Source organism: Aythya ferina, assembly GCF_964211825.1.
Source record: "Aythya ferina genome assembly, chromosome: 1".
Taxonomy (NCBI): domain Eukaryota; kingdom Metazoa; phylum Chordata; class Aves; order Anseriformes; family Anatidae; genus Aythya; species Aythya ferina.
Window position 1 is genome coordinate 78,273,348 of NC_140296.1, and position 17,630 is coordinate 78,290,977.

At 38.2% G+C, this 17,630-nt stretch overlaps 2 long non-coding RNA genes across 2 annotated transcripts in view; one reads left to right on the plus strand and one right to left on the minus strand.

Annotated features, from left to right (window-relative positions):
* The first annotated feature begins 1,207 nt into the window (after window positions 1–1,207).
* The window catches only part of LOC311430941, a 29,201-nt gene continuing 12,778 nt past the window's right edge, over window positions 1,208–17,630 (plus strand). Inside the window, exons 1-3 of the long non-coding RNA XR_014689128.1 lie at window positions 1,208–1,285; window positions 3,009–3,370; window positions 15,014–15,332. This is a non-coding gene — a long non-coding RNA (uncharacterized lncRNA). The remainder of the gene's footprint in view (window positions 1,286–3,008; window positions 3,371–15,013; window positions 15,333–17,630) is intronic.
* LOC311430934 lies at window positions 6,354–11,500 on the minus strand. The gene is made up of 2 exons (XR_014689122.1): window positions 9,943–11,500; window positions 6,354–7,658 (listed from the first exon to the last, which is right to left on the minus strand). It is a non-coding gene; the product is annotated as an uncharacterized lncRNA (long non-coding RNA).

Below are 17,630 nucleotides of genomic sequence, written 5' to 3' on the forward strand. Positions count from 1 at the left end.
AACAGTGGGGAATCATCAAAGGTGCCTACATGTATAAGCCCCCAAAGACAACTCTCTTTAAGCCAACATCCATCTATGGCAGTTGAATGCACTGTCTTCAGCTAGGTTTCTTCCAAGGACTTGGGACAGAAAATGCACCTTACCATGAAGTTCAAAACAGGCAGCACACTGAGCAGAGGCATTCTTACACCAAGCAGTAGGAGATGTGCCTTGTGTGAGAGACATATTTGCAATCCTGCCCACCTTCTGGGATTTTTGCTTCTAACCACCAGTATGAACAGAAATTAATGCATTTATGTCTGTGGAACTGACTATGACAGGGCCAGGATTGATCTCTGACCTCAGGCCAAGCAGCAGTGCTGGGTGGCTTTCTTTGGGAGAGAAGTAATTAAAGCAATTCAAAACAGTGCCAGGGAATGAATTAAATACAAAGGAGGGTGGATGGTTACCCAGAGCTTTGTTCATTCCCATTTTCTTTCCTTTTCTTTGTCTCCTGAATGGGTCACCAGCTTTGTGATCTTTCCTGATTTAACAGCTCATCATTCTGCTAGATCCCACTTGGCCATATTTTGTTATCAGAACTGATCAGTATATCACACCAGGTGAGTATAGAAATGACTCTATTAAAGTCAGTGGCACTTACAGTTAGTCTGGGACAGACAACAGAATCAGTAGATGACGGCTTCCAGTTTTGCCATTACGATGCATATATCTTTTGCTAAATTCTATTGGAATTGCATCTTTTATGACAGAGAGATAAAAAGGATGAGTATCTTTTTTTTTTTTTTTTAAGTACATGCAATGTTGAGAAATCAAAGGCTGTCTGCTGTTTCTTAACACTGATTTTATTCATACATAGTTTTCTGGTTTTCACATTTCATTTCCAGACAGCATAATGTCTGTGGTCAAACCAGTTGAATAGCTACCATACTACAACTTACAATTTTAATGATTATGTCTTTGTGATAGCCATTTCATCTCTTTCATCTCACAGTCTTCCCATTTTTACTGTGTGTTTATCTGAATCTTTTCTGCAAGATTTTAGTAGCTTCTTTATAACCATATGCATGTATTATTTTTTATAATCATACTCTTAAACATTTCATTTTTTTATCTTTTCTTGTAAATATTATTTTTCTTCAAATCTTACTGTCATTTCAAGACTGATAAATATCTCTTTCCATGATATATAATCTTCCATTCACAAGAAGGAAAAGAAAATAATCTAACCAAGGAAGTAAAAAAGCCTGAATGCTGGTGCTACAGACCTGATCTTTCACAGTCGGTGAGAAATTTTTACTGTCTTCAATGTATTTAGGATCATTATAATGGCAATACAAACACATTCTTATAAAATTAATATAAAAATTATATATAAAAGTAACAAAATCTGATCAGATTTTCAGGGAGAAGAAAGATTTATAGCATTTTCATCTTCCATTATCAATAAATCCTATTTCTGTATAGCAATGCCTATTGTCTGTGCTGTTCGTATTTATTTAGAGATGTATATATATAATTTTTCTACATCAACAGTGAAAGCTCAGATAAATTCTGCAATCTTTGCTCTGTAAAAACAAACAAATAAAAACAATCAAACACTGTAACTTTGAATTTAATTCCCCAAATTTGCATCCTCTACCAGAAAGTTTTCTAGCTTAAAACCTCTCTAGAGGTTGTTTTGGTGCATACATTTCAATATGTATTGTTAGACCTTAGAAAAGCAAAATGTGACTAAGAATTAGTGTAACATCTGGGATAGGCAAGCTATTTCAAGGAGACCTTTCATGTTGGAGTCAAGTTTTCATGGCTAGTATCTGATTTTGTCTGCTGCACAGAGAAAACAGGCCCTCTCCCATGACATTGGGAAGGGTGCTCTGGGATGGAAATATGTTCTGCTTCCCTTCCCTTCCCTTCCCTTCCCTTCCCTTCCCTTCCCTTCCCTTCCCTTCCCTTCCCTTCCCTTCCCTTCCCTTCCCTTCCCTTCCCTTCCCTTCCCTTCCCTTCCCTTCCCTTCCCTTCCCTTCCCTTCCCTTCCCTTCCCTTCCCTTCCCTTCCCTTCCCTTCCCCTCTCCTTTTCCCCTTTTTTTTTCCTGGTTCTCTCTCTTTTTTTTTTTTTTTTCTTTTTCCTTTCCTTATTTTCTACTTTCCTTTCTTTTTTATTTTTCCTTTTCATTTTTTTTTCTTTTCCCTTCCATTTCTCCTTTCCTTTCTCTTTCTTTCTTTTCTGCCTGCCTCCCTACTTTTACAAATAAACAAATAGATAAATATGCATAATAATTTAAAAATTATATATATAAAAGCTATTAGATGGATAAAAAAATTAGATGGATAAAAGCTATAGATGGATAGATATAAATACTTGCAAGACAACCTCCAAGCTTCCTCCTACCTGTCAAACTAGGAAGAAAATGGGAAAGGCACTGCCTAAGTTATTTCTAGTACTTTGAAACCTAGGCATTGATTAGACCCATGCCAGTACTTGTTAAAGGCAAAAATCACTTTTTTTTTTTTTTTTTTTTTTTTTGAAGGAAACTTGAATACTTCAGTCAGAATTCTATTTTGAATTGGACTTAGATATTTCCAAAATTACGGTTGAGCCCAAGTATCCAATCTGTTGCCCTAGGAAGTTTCAATGAACAATTCTTCTGTCGTTCCTGGCTCTAGCATAAGTCACCTAAAAGGATTGCATACAGATGCAACTGAACTGAAACTCTAAAGCTGTAAGAAGAAAGTTTTAGAAGATTCTTTTCAGGGCCTGAATAAGCTGATGAAATTGATCTAGACAGGAATCACTACCCAAAGGCAATGGAAAGCAATGGAAAAGCCTCATGATTTATGCAAGGGGTAGAAAATAAATATGCAGCTTTTGCTGGCTGAGCAAATCCTAGGTAACTGCTGACTGATGAAAACCACTTCTGCAAAACACCATCTGAGTTTCCGTTTCCTTTAACCACTCTAAGTTTAAGAAATAATTGCATATTTTCCATCAACAATGTTTCTTTCAGCGTTTGAACAGTGGAAGAACTCCACCTGAACAAGAATCATCTTTACAATAACCCCTGAAGGAATAAAAAGATTCTGCACAGAGCACTCTTTCTTCCACACCTTGTGACCACACCTTTGCTACCACTCTCTTTGAGCAGCCTCCTTGGAGGTTGAAGCAAACTGCCTCAACCCTGAGGAGCCTGCACCTGGAGGCCAGGAGGAGGGAGGCCCATGGGCAGCAGGAGCTGTCCAAGGTTCATCCAGACACTACCACCCAACCCCATCCTCTGCTCGCCAGCACCTGGGAAAATATTGGCATTTAAGCCTCCTTCCCACTACAGTTCTCAGTTGGCTTTCTGCTCAACAAAGGATATGGCCTCAGGTGAGTTTTTACTCTGTCTAATCTATAGGTTCTCGACTCATCTTTTAATTATGGGGGAAAAAAGTGCAACCACAGGTATATAAACATGCCTAACAAGTCCTGTAACCTGTTTCCTTTCAGCAACTGTATTTAAGAGATTTGATATTCAAGAACTTTATTATGAACAGCAAAGCCCTTCAAAAATCTTAAAATCTGCTTCCCTGTGGTTTTAGAGTACTATTTATGAAGCAAGTTGATCTCAGTCTTTCACTGATCTAAGTGCAATTTCTTTGTCTGACAGCAGAATATCACCTTTATCACAGGTTAGTGACACTAGCAGGAAATACACTATTAGTAGGAAATCAGTCAAAGACAGATACAGACCTGGAGGAAATAATATTCCCTTGCCAGAAGATAAGCCCAGAAATTATATATCTTTGCTCAGAGCCCAGTGTAGCATGTTTGATATATCCTTCAAATTTCAAACAGTGCTTTCCTTCACTGACAAAGAGCAATTTGAAGGTGCTAAGAGGGTATTGTGTATTAATTTGTATTTTAATGGCATTGCCATGCTCTGAATGGTACTGCTTCTGTCTACCAATGTAATCTGAAATATTTAGGTTTGTCTAGTCATAAATTGGACTTAGTTTCTCGTTATCCTTTTCATGATCTGCTCTCATTAAAGGTGTTTAATTTTAGTGAATATAAGCACTACTTCACTGTGACAGGGATAAAAGTTGAGTGGTAGTTTGTGTGTGTGTGTGTGTGTGTGTTGTGTTTTTTTGTTGTTGTTGTTTGTTTGTTTTTGACCTTGAAAACAATGAAACAGGTTTAAGAAGGCCTAACTCTAGTGCTTATAAATGAATAAGGAAATCCTGAGACAACAGTGTGACAGTAAAAGGTCTCAGACTTTTGGGAAATCAAGCATACACAAATATCTCTCTGAAATGCTGTACACTAATGCCTGCAGCATGAGGAACAAACAGGAGGAATTAGAGGTCTGTGTGTAGTTTCTAGGCTATGACCTCATGAGGATCACAGAGATGTGGAAAGACAGCTCACACAGCTGGAATACTGCAGTCATTGGTACAGGATTTTTGGGAAGGACAGGCTAGGATTGTGAAAAGGTGAATTTATTCTGTGTGTGAGCAAGGGTAATGAGCTAGCTGAGGGAATGTGGGTTGGAATTAGCACATAGATCAACATGAGTTGTATTGTTATTGGTTAAAGACTGCTTGATAAGGAAGAAGAAATACATGAGGACTTGTCCAGACAACTGAAAGAGGTCTCATGTTTGCACATCCTGGTCCCCATGAGTGACTTCAATCACCGTAAAATCTGTGGAGGGCACAAACAGCCCAGGATGTTTCTGGAGTACATCAATGACAACTTCCTGACACAGGTGGTTGAGAAGCCTACAAGAGAGAACACTATAGTGGACTTCACTTACAAACAAGGAAGGTCTGTTCAAAGATTGGAAGGTTAGGGACAACCCTCACTGCAGTGACCATGATGTTGTGGAGTTCTTAGAGAAGGAACAAGGCAAAAAGCAGGACCCCATTCCTGGTCTTCAGAAACAAAAAAAGCATTTCTTACCATAAGGATGAACCAGGCTGCCCAGAGATGTTGTGGAGTTTCCATGCTTGGAGACATTCAAAACACCCCTGGACAGGAGCCGTCTGGTTTAGCTGATCCTTCTCTGAGCAAAGAGATTGGACTAGATGACTCCAGAGTTGCCCTCCAACTTCAACTGCTCTCTGATTCCATGATTGTGTGATTTGTAATTTAGAACAAGTTATAAAGGCATTTAATATACCTTTATAGCTCACAGAGATTATTTTATTCAACAGATCTCTAGGAAAGTTGTTTGTTTTTTGTTTGTTTGTTTGTTTTTATGGAAATCATCTCAGTTATCTATGGAAAGATGAGGATAATAATAATGTAGATCAGTTTAAAAATCTTCAGACTTTGGTATATGTTTACCTATTCCACAACTTCACAACATTCCTTGTCAGGGTTTCCTTGTTGGTTCACAGAATTTATGCAAACTACTTGTAAACAGTGATAAACTACAGTACTTTCAATGGACAGTACAGTCACAAAACTCAAATTACACACCTAAAATGAAATGGAAAACCTTCAGTATCATAAATAACAAATATAATAGCACTAATAATATTATAAATTAGTTTATTTTATTAAATATATATCTGTAGTAACCTTGCCAACAGCATTTTCTCCTTTCAGGTACTTTTGTTCCAACAGAACAAGTTACTCCAGCTTGCTGGTGGACTTTTTTGTCAACTCAACAGCGCTATTTATCCCAGATTTTTTATACCTACCTTCATCACATAAAGCAAGCAACCTTCCTGTCAAATGAATTAAATTATTTAGTGCAACTGGTCTTCAAAGGGAATCCTTCTGAATGTGCTTGAGCAATTCCTGATTTCTCAAAATGGCTGTATGTAACCTAACACAAGCACTCTATGACTGGCAACTGATTGCATCTATGCTGTACTGGGAGGTTAAATAGGTCAGACCACAGGGAACTTAAATTTATAAGCCTGGATTTATTTTCAGAAGTATACTGCTTTTTCTCTTGCTTTATTATTTTCACCATTATAACATCTCTTGTCTGACAAACTGCTTTGCTTTATGCCCATGTCCACACAAAATACTCCCCAGACAACACACAGGGCAACCAAGAGGAAACAGTGACTAATAGGGAAAGAACCAAGCTCCCATTTGGACTAGAAGAAAGGGCCTAAGAGCTGGACAAAGCTGAGGGCCTTTTCTGTCACAGTCTGGAAAAATAGGGTTCAAAAAATAACAGCTAGTACAGTAGATTTTCATTAAGTAATGGGAGAGGAAAAAGAATATTTGCTTTGGAAAGTGCTATATCAACATGGAGAAATTACCTGAATTGTGAAGCCAGTTGTACTTTCATTGAAAAGTGGTATTTGTTGTGAAAGGACTGCAGAAGTTTGAAAGAGACAGAAACTATAAAGCTTTGGCCTGATTTAATAAGAAGTGTGATAATATTACATTAATAGAAGGTCATATCCACAAATAATATAATATACTGGTGATTTGGGGAAAAGTTTTCGTGACATTTTTCAGTTGCTATTACTAAGCATAAATAGCATAGATTTATGCACCTTAAATAATTATGATCTCACTTGCCAGTGAAATTTTGAAAAGTCTTTCTGTCTTTGTCTATCACTCAACTGGTTTATTCTCTCTCTTCCATTATTCATTTTGAAATAATTGTTTTTGCAGATCACATAGTTCTCTGTCCACCAAAATGAGCACCTGCCTGTCTTTCAGTGCATTTTCCTGTCTAATGGAAACTGGATTTGTACTTTCTCTTATTTAATTCACTGAAGGAACAAAAGTAATTGTTGAAGTCCAGACTTTTCATGGTTCATATCACCAGATAAGTATCATTTATTTAAAGTGTTTGAAATAAAGCTGTTTAATAACAGACAAGAGAAGCAGAGCAACCACACAAGGAGGCACTTAGGGGTTACATCAACAGACGTAGGTTTGCTCCTTAGAATATTAATAGTGTAACAGGAATGCAACATTTCTCTTATAGAGGGGGGATGCTTCTATTTTCCCCAAAGAAGATATTAATGTTCCTAAAAATATTTTTTCTTTTCCTTTTTTTCTTGGCATTAATCTCATGGACTCCAAAGTTCTTCTTGAGAAAATAAAATAATTATTTCCATGTGAAATCAACTTTCTTTGTGTTTGAACTTTCTTTGCATCTCAGAACTTACTCCCAAAATCTGCCTGAAATTGTACTGGCACAAGTGGATTGGCTGAGAAAAAGTTATAAGAGTTATAGGTATGTGCCTTTGGAGTCAATTTGAATTCAATAGTACATATAATATAGGCTGCTGCTCTACTTCTGGGAGCTTTTAGTTTGGTGCTAATTAGGCTTATTAACCAATTCATCTCTTTTTCACCATCAGGAAATGATCTCATGTGGCATTGTCAATGCTAATGCAGGTTTCATCAGCTCCCCTACAGTCAGAAAGAGACAACTTTTTCCAAAAGGGCCACACCCTAACATCTAGGATCATGATCTTTAACTATAAGAGGAGCCTGAGAATTTGGGCACACATCCTTGTTTTTAACACCTGTTAGCGAGAATATTCCTGCTTCCACCTTGTTGCATGCTTCAGATCCTTATATTGCATGAAGTGCCTTCCCTTCACTTCCAGCATCCATGGTTTGTTGCCAAGCACCAGGTAAGGGAAGAGACTTTCAAATTTTCCTACATCTCAAAGGCTTCCTGGAAAACCTGAACCAGAAAGCAAAGAGGACATTAAATCAAGAAAATAATAAAAATAAAAACCATTATACTTTTAAAAGTGAGAAATCAAAAAAGGCACCTAATCAATGCTTCTCTCAGCTACTCAACTATATGGAATTAAAGCCATGCAGTCAGGGCTTAGTTTGATCCAGTATTTGAAAAAAAATGTAAAAAAGAGTTAATAAAATAATTTTGCTCCTTATAGTTTGAGCAGTGCAAAAACAACTTTCTACCTTGGAAAACAAAACAAAACAAAACAAAACAAAAAAGAAACATTAAGCAATTAGTCCTAAACAAGTATAGAAAACTTGTCAAATCTTGAAAATTTTCATAAAGTGAAACATATGGGAAAACAATTTAAAATTTTAATGAAATAACTTACATTTAACATTGAACAATATAATTTTTAATTCAAACTTCATGAAATGTCTAGTAACAAAAATAATGAAATATTTTAAAATAAAAATTCAATTTGATACTACTATGTGAAATCATTTAGTTTTGCAAATTTCAGATATATCACATCTCCAACATCAGTGCTTTTTTCTAAATGTTTCACTAAAAAGGTTTGTCAAAACTACAGCTTTTTCCCCTATCTGTAGAAATTTAACAAAAAGCCTATTTCACTGAACAAATCAACTCTCCCAGATTCAGGGAGTAGTTCCTCAAGCAGTTTCATATTTTGCTTTCATTTCCATTCTATTAGAAGGTGTTAAAAATAGACCAAGTATCATTATTCACACACATTTTTTATCTTTCAGTGTGCTTAATTGTGTTTAATGAAAACTTGAAAAACCAGAAGCTTTCTAATACTTGCTACTAGGTGTCACTACTTGTAGCTACTTTCTCTAGTAGAGAGAGAAAATTCCACAGTAGTTGTCAATGCATTTGCAATCTGCAGAAACACCTGATTTTCTTTTTACTTCAGTGTTGAAGTTTATAGCTAAATGAGCTAAAACTAACAGCACCACATATCTTTGTTTAACTGTTGGCCAGAATGGAGCATTGGATGGCGATCCTTGAACAGGATTTGTTCCATGATGACATTAATTACAGTAGCCTGCACATCAGCAATGAATTTACTTCTAACTGGCTCTTTCCTTTTTCAGTGCAGATTTCTTCTTTCTGGTAGGCTTTCTGGAGCAAAATGTTTCCACAGAAAATCTATGCTCCTGTGACTGGCAAAAAATTCTTCTCATGATTGATTTTTTTTTTTTCCTATTTTTAGTTATGGTTATAGGACAGTTCAATAATTCATTCAACTTAAAGCTATGATGTCAAAAAATGTTAAACTTATCTCTGTAAGCATTGATGATAGCAACCAGGTAATGAAACAAGTAAAGAGAAGATCTATGCAGAAAAAGCCATTTTCTGGACAAACCAGCACTGTCGTGTTAGTCCTAAACAGCAAATCTACTGCTTATTCTTCAGTACCAACTAATGGTACAGAATCATAATATACACATTTCTGTTAAAAAGCCAACAAGACTTTTTGCTTTGGTTTGGTCTATTTTGTTTTGATTTGTTGTTAGCAGCCCATTTATGAAGAGCAACTTGGGAAAAATTACAATTTTGAAACATGAATAAGGTCTTCTCATGTACAAAACTGTGTTCATGATTTCCAGTCTTCAATGATAGTATACTTCCATTGCCAGGTAAATATCTTGTTCTTTTGTTGTATTTACTGTTTTATTATGCTCTTTAAAAGATTCAGATTTACAAGGACATCGTTCTTGGTCCAGACAACTAAAAAAAACATCTTCACATCCCAGAAAAGAAAGTAAAATACCAGTTTTACCAATACAAATAATAGCTAACATATAATTTTCTCTCCCTAAACAAATATCATGAAACACCTTTTATTGGCTTTTGTCAAACATTGTTTATTTTAATGCTGTGATAATAGCATGGATCACTGCATTTTCCAGTTCTTCTAAAATAACGGAACAATAAATATATTTTAACAAGTGTGGGACATTATTAATCTTCCAGATATAGTCAAGGCAAAATTTAAGAGCTGTCTGCCTGTAGCTGCCCTTAAATATGAGCTACCCTTAAATATAGCTAAACAAAATATTTGTTTAGCTATAAGACATGGTGCAAGCTGGAAAATGAACATGCAACCTAAAATTGCAGTGCAACCTGTAATGCTGAAGCAGAAAAAAAAAAAAAAAAAAGAGAGAGAGAGAGAGAGAGAAAGAAACCTCTGCACTTCAACAAAAGCAGTAAATGCTGATTTTGGTGTCCTTCTTCTTTGCCTCTTTGGTCATACCTCTCCTGATTCATACAGCATTGCGTAGGGTCTTGAAAGTGGTTAGCCTGTTACTGCAAGGCTCAGGAAAGCATTCAAAATTTCCTCTTCTGATGACTTTGTTGGTCTCTTGTAAAGTAAGGAACTGGCATGGCAGAACTGCTGCCCAGACAAATGTTTGCTGAAGAATTAGTTTAACAAAAGACCACGTGCACTTGTTCCTGTTCTGCCAGTCCCCACCCGGAAACCTTTTCCTGTGCTGAGGTCACCCTCTGCAGCTGTCCCCAGACAGGACTCCTGGGACTCATGCAAGGCAGACAGGGGGAGAGAGGGGCATCAGGGATGTGTTCAGTCTATCCTGAATGAGACATTCGTCAACTCACTCTGTCCTTCTGTCAGACTCCATTCTAGGAATACTTTCGGTTTATATTTCAAGCTTCATCCTTTCATCCACAGTATTTCTACAGGAGGCTTTCCTTCTGCCCTTAGAAGGAGCATGCAAATCACACAAGGTTTGTAGGAGCTGGGTTCAGAACAACTACAAAAAAAAAGGGTGCCCATGAGGCACGGATTATCTGTGGAACTCCTTGCCAAAGGAAGCTGAGGATGCCAAGTTTTTCATGGGGAGGCTGAGCAAACACATGGACATAGCCATTGAATGTTAATGTACATGCAAAACATATTGAAGTGGAGATTCCTTGAACTGAAAATTGTCATGGGCCAGAGGAGTACTTGAAGTATCATCAGATACATTGGTCTATGTGTCCCCTTATGGCCACCATCAGATTTTTGCTTTTACCATGAATGCTTTGTAAACATTCAGTAGCTTAACACAGACATCAAGTGGCCTCTTAGTGATGAAAGTCCAAACAGGAACTCTCACTACAGCAGAGTCTCTGTGAGCAGCATATATGCCATGATTTCTCTGCACAGGGCCAGTCACTGCAAAGGGAAAAAAATTGGATTCCTGAATGGAGACAGACAGAGGAGGCATAACAGGCCAGTGAATGGAGACCAGTGAAGGCCTCTCTCTGCAAAGCACATATCAAAAATCTGGTGGGTTTCCTCTTCTCCCTCCAGTTATCTAGCAATGGCCAGGCTCCTGCCTTCCTAGTACTACCTGTACCTTGCAACTCAGGAGCTGGGTTGCAAAACAGGGTTGTGCTGGCAGTCTGGAGTTATTTGAAGGGAAAATTAAACACTGAATGGGGAGTTACAATGTACCATCCAGCTTCCTCATGGTAAGAAAGGAGAGAGGGAAGGTCTGCAAATTTCAGATACCTGCAGAGGGTGGATTCTCTGCAGCCAGACTGAAAATCTTGTGGGCACAGACAGGTAAAAACAGCTGAATCCAGTGAGGATTCAGAAGGTGCCTGAAGCCGGCAGGCTTGCACCATTAAGTCTTACTGATCCTGAGCACAATGCATGGGAGCATGCACTTGCACACCTGACTAGGTGTGCAGACACCCTGTCGATGAAAGTACTGATGGGCATCTCCTGCAGGAAATGCTAGCAAGAGATCTGCCAGCTGGTGGAATTCTGGTTGACTGCAAAGAAAATCCTAAAATCATGCAGAGGGAGGTTCCCAGCTGCCTTAGTAAAAAATACTGCTATTTCAGCTGAAATGCATATTACTTGTTCCAAGGCAACACTCTCCCTTTCTCAGGTTATCTACCAAACGGTTTAACACCTTGTCTCTTCATAGCTACTGTGGGTATATATAAGAAAGGCAGAGGGACAATAAAAGATTTTCTTAGGAGCATGAGCATGTAAGCATGTTTGGCAGCAGAGGACTTGCAGAGAGGAAGCAGGTGACAGATGATGGTCAAGATTGCCATCTAATGGCCAGAAATCGGAAAGTGGAGAAAAGGAATTGGTGATAGGGCTGCAAGGCAGTGAGGCAGGATGCTAGGAGCGCAGGCTTGGGTCTGAGGTTTCCTGCTTGGATTTCTAACTGGAAATTAAGTTTATAGGATTATCAAGAGATGGAAAAGGGCATTTAGATTTTACAAGTAACTGCAAACTATGTGAAGAAACAGCCAGTGCTTATCATATAATTACTTATTCTTCACAGTGGTAAATGTTAGAATCTCTCTTTTATTTCCTTTAATACCTTTGGTTATATTTTAGAAATTAAGTGGTGCAGAGAGAAAGAAAGAAGTCTTGTTCTTGTTTATAGAAATGCTGCAGACAATGTACTTCCAAGTTCAAAAGTATTAATTGCTCACCACTCATTAATTGCTCAAATAGAGAATCCAGTTTTCTTTCCCAAGACTATCCCAGAGTTACATGATAGGGGAACAGTTTTCACCTGTAGGGTGCAGTGTTTCCCTAAAAATATAGTTGTGTAAATGATCCTCAAAAGCATAGTAAAATGCATTCTCCTATTCTGTGCAAAAAATGTTTTTGTTTTTGTTTTCCCTTGAAGTCAGCCTTTACAACGATTATATTTTCTGAAATAAGGTGCTTTTATTAATCTTTAATCTTGCTAATCAGGAAAATTACTCTGTAAGGTTCATATATGCATTGCTGTAACAATCTAATTACAGCGACACTTTTTGACAGCATATCTGTGCTTAATAAAGTGCTTAAGTATTACATTTAGCATGTGAATAGACAGTGAGAATAATCATGTGCTTAAAAGTTAAGCAAATTATTAAGTTTCTTTGTTAACCATGGACAAAGTTAATATCCAAATTGCTGTCGGGAATTTTCCCTTTTTTCAAACCAGAATAAAATTAATTGCTTTAAAAAAAATGCTAATGATTTTAAAACACCTATCTATTTCCCTGGAGGAGTTACTGTTTTACCTGGAACACCAGCAGTTGTTGCTGGAGCTTTCTCAGAAGTGTTAGCAATGTTATGCTGAGATTAACATATTTATTTTTTTTTAGTTGGAGGAGACAAAAACTTTTTTTTTTGAAAAAAAAATCAAATTATGAGTTCTGTTCAAGAAATGTAGCATATAATTCAAATATGTAGCCTGAAATACTCGGGAGCAATCCTTCAGGCAAATATAATGAGTAAATACAGTCAAGCAAATGGAAGAAAAACACAATTGGCCCCCACTACAACAATGAATTCAACATCCATTTAACCTGTCATGATGCAATTTAGTAGGAATTCTACTTGGACCAGAGATGTACTTGGACCTTACAAGTGCATTTATAACCCTCTTGCTTAAGAAATTAAAGCACAAAGAACATTGGCCACACTCAAAAAAAAAAAAAAAAAAATCAGCAATTTTATTTTTTGGCATCTGTGACACAGTGAAACTACATTTTTCCCTGGTGTATCAAGTAGGGGATGCCCCACCTTTAATTTTAATGACTAGGCTGGGCTTTGGTTGTAGTCAGTGGTGAGAATCACATACTGCCGAAAAGGATTTATCTGACCTGCATTACACACTTAATTTAGTCTTTAGCAATATGTATTTCCATTTACAGATGCAGAAAAGGAGCCTGAGGTTACTCTGAAGTCATAGAATCATGGTTTGGGTTGGAAGGGACCTCCAACCAGCTTTCCTGTAGGCCACCTTTAGGTACAGGAAAGCCACTGTAAGGTCTCCCTGCAGCCTTCTCCAGGCTGAACAACCCCTACTCCCTCAGCCTGTGCCTATAGGAGAGGTGTTCCAGCCCTCTGATCATCCTCATGGCCCACCTCTGGACTCGTTCTAATACAACCACGTCCTTGTGCTGGGGGTGCTAGACCTGGACACAGCACTCCAGGTGGGGTCTCAGAAGAGCAGGGTAGAGGGGAACAATCACTTCCCTTGGCTTGCTGGCCACGCTTCTTTTGATGCAGCCCAGGATATAGTTAGCATTCTGGGCTGCAAGCATGCACTGCTGGCTCATGTTGAGCTTCTTATCAACCAACACCCCCAGGTCCTTCTCCTCAGGGCTGCTGTCAAAACATCTAGATGACTAACCCTTTCAGACAACAGCTTTAAAGAAAATAAATTCTGATCTTATCTTTTATTTCAGGAACCTTTACGCTTAACATGTCTGACATCCTGAAACAACAACAGCAAAAAATAATAAAATAAAAATAAAGCTCTTCTGCACTCTGTATTTCTCCTTCAGTTTCTTTCTCAGAACATATGCAGGGACCAAGAATGGCAGCTCAGACAGCCTCACTCAGAGCTTTAGTGTGACACAACTATGCAGAGGTGGCAAATGAGCGTATGATAAATTCAGCAAAATGTTGTTGGCTGCTACTGTTCTGAAAGGGCAGATGAACATGGAAAATAAAGCAAAGCCAGACTTTTTTGTTTGAAACAGAAAGAAATAAAATTATTTTTTTTTCAGTATTTTTAAGCGTTTGTCCCTATTTTAAGCATCTTTGTACTTTCAAATCCAGTCTGGTATTAATGTTAGAAAACTAGGATTCAAGTGAGAACAGTTGTGCTGGCAACTATATAAACAGACTGGCAGACACACAAGAAATCTTTCTGTGGGCAGAGGAAGATTCTGACAGGTATGCAATTAAAAAGAAAATGGGAGAGTTAGGAATATGTGAGAAGGCCTGGAGAAGAAAGGGGATCAGGCAAAAGGTGGCTCCCATAAGAAAAAATAAACTGCGATTTATTTTGTAGTAAAATACAAATGTATATACACATGAATGTATATACATGTATATACACATGCTTAAAACTGCTTGGCATGGAGATAGTTTGTTATATTGAAACATCTGGCTATGGAAGACCCGAAGAAAGTACATAGTGACCTCCAAAATAAAATCAGGATACATTTTTGTCTTCATGAAACTGCAAGAGGTAAAAGAGCTCCTTTCAGTTTATGTGGATATCCATTGATCCTGTAATAACTGTACAAAAAAAAAGAATGAACACAACAATATGCTTCACAATATAATGAAGTTCTAAAGTTCATAGAGTCTTACAATGCACCACATAATATTTAAACAGGTGTGAGTGACCTGGGGTAAGATGATGCCATCCATATCCTGCCTTGGAAATAACTTACTGCATTCACAATATGAATTTTTCCCTGTAAGAATAAAACACTGGTTTCCACCATATTAACCCATGGATTTTTGTTTGTTTGTTTGTTTGTTTGTTTGTTATTTCATGCAGCAGGAAATTCCTGGATGACGCCATGGGGCAAATGTACTAATTTTAACCGCAACATCAGTCAGGATGTGGAGTCCTTAAAGGATCTAACCAACAGCAGGCTGTCTGAGTGAGATCAATTTCTTCCTACAGCTGGATAGAGAAATACAGGAATACACCTAAGCATTTGCCTGTATATTCTATCAGCACAGAGGGCTTAAGTCTTTTGAAAGGGAACAACTCATTTCCTGTTTCTTTCAAACACCTCATCCTCTGCCAAATACACAGGAGAAAGTGTCCTGTAAGAGGCTGTGAGTAATCTCTGGACTAGGGAAGGAAACAGGTAAGCAACTATCTTTTGCTTCATTTATCTTATTTACAAGGCTTCTGTCATACTGGCATCTGTTAATAAGATCCTTGCTCAGACCTGTACTTTTCTGATCGTTCTTTTATCCATATGATCATTACAATATGAAGTAAGATGGTTTAAGTGCTGGAGCATTTCAGGCCAGTCTTTCTCAACAGCAGCTGCCCCTGTGGTTATTCACCATCCTGTGGCTGCTTCATCATGCTCCTGCAGCCTCAGCGACTCCTTTGTAGGAGGCCTTGGTGATTTGGCTGAGGAGAACCGCAACAGACACCACAGACACTTCCCTCACAAAAAGAAGGATGACACTTGGACCCACCTTTGCATCTCATTGTTGTTATCTCCCTCATGGGAGAACCTTAGCATATACTGTGACTTGAGTCTCCATTCAAACAAAAAGGAGAAGCCAGTCCTTTGACCCAACTTAGGCAGCTGGTCTGTCTGGAAAGACAACCCCAATATTCATCCTTTGTCTTTACTGAAAGACCTGCTGGTTTCAGGCGATATTGTGGTGGGACAGAAGCCCATAGTCGTGGCCAGCTGCCATGGGTGTAGGGAGGACTACATTTCTGTGGAGGTCCAAGGGCTAATAGTGGGGAGAGAAGGCAGGCAGGTAGTGTGGGGTACAGCAGTGACCTAGGCTGCCAGCCAGCAGGAAACACTTGCTTTACTCCAGTTGTAATGAAGATGAGTCACAGAAAATGAGTGCAAGATCCTACCCCACTTCTGTGAGTGCTGCAGCTTTGTCTAGTAGTTAAGACGTGGCAGAAAAGTGTGTTAAAATAAAAAATATAAAAGCAGGACATAACTTGCTTTGAAAAGTAGCGTGGAAAAATCTTTGGGGTAACAGAGCTCTCTCCTGACCTTTAATGTGGAAAGGTCTGCTGTTCTTTTCAGACAAACTGAAAAATTATCAGTGTAATTCTTCATTAGAAGAATTACCATTATTTGTGGAGCCACTGTCTCTCCTGAATATCATCTTACTACAAAGGACCAGGTCTAAGACATAGAGAAGTCTTTCTATTCATGGGCTATTTCTACAAATATATAATCTGTGGCTCTTTATTTTACAAGACTTCCATTAACATCCATGCACCTTAGACCAGGGCCTATGTGAGAAGAGGATGTTCAGGGCAAAGGATTACCATTAGCTCCATTGATTTTTTTTTGTGAAAATTATACTCCTTTCCCACTCCAAAATACTGCACAGACCATGACACAAACTTAAACCTTAAGCTTCATACTTCCTCCTGAGAAGCTATAACTAACCAGTAACTAAAACTATTAGATGATGACATGAACCTGCCTACCAGCCCTCAGTGAGTCCAATGATTTACCTGGAAAATACAAGAATAGGAAAGAGTATGTCCATGGATATCCTAGTTCTTGTGGAAGATCATCAATCAGTCAGTAGATCCTGGGACAAAAAGTTAGCTATTTAAAAGTTAAGTGGCTTCTCTAAGGTAGTCCCTCTATACTCCCCTACAGGCAATGGGATGGCAGGGAGAGGAAACGCTGGGGAGTGATTCATTTCCCTTAACCTAAAACACTGTCCTTGAATGGGGTGAATCACCCAAGAGGTGCCTTTGTACTGATTTTGGATAGAGCATGGACTACAGCTGCATAATGACTTGAGGTTGGATGACTCTCACCTCCCATGACACTTTCAACAGCACCTGGGGTAACTGCGAAACATCCATGCTACACAGTTGGATGTACATTCCTGTCCATTACTTCTGCAGGCAAAAGTAAAGTTTCCAAGCTGCTTCTGTTTTATTGAAAAAAACCTGTGTCATCTAAGCTATTAATAAACTCCACCCCCTCACCTTGGTAGAGAATCAATTGCTGATTCTTCCTCTTAGCAGGCACTTTTCCCACGTGTTTCTCATCCTGGACATATTTGCTGAGTTTGCCTATGAGTACACCACATAGGAGTATTCTCCTAGGTCCTACTACAGTCAGAATGTTTTACACCTACTGCTTTCTCCTTATGCAAAGAAATAAATTGGATAGGGTTAAATCTCTGTTGATAATCATTTATCATCACATGATCTTCAGCATATTTAATTTTTTCCTGAGGCTTGAAGTTAGGTTGCCAGGTCTATAGTCCCATGTTTATCTATATTCTACTGTTAAAAATGAGTATTGTCTTTGACCCTTACTGCTTTTCAGAAACCTCCCTCGTCTTTTCTGCATTCTTTGAAGAACCCTCTATGCCTATGACTTTACTTTGGTTTACTCTATGAATATTTTCAGTCAAGTTTCACCAGAATG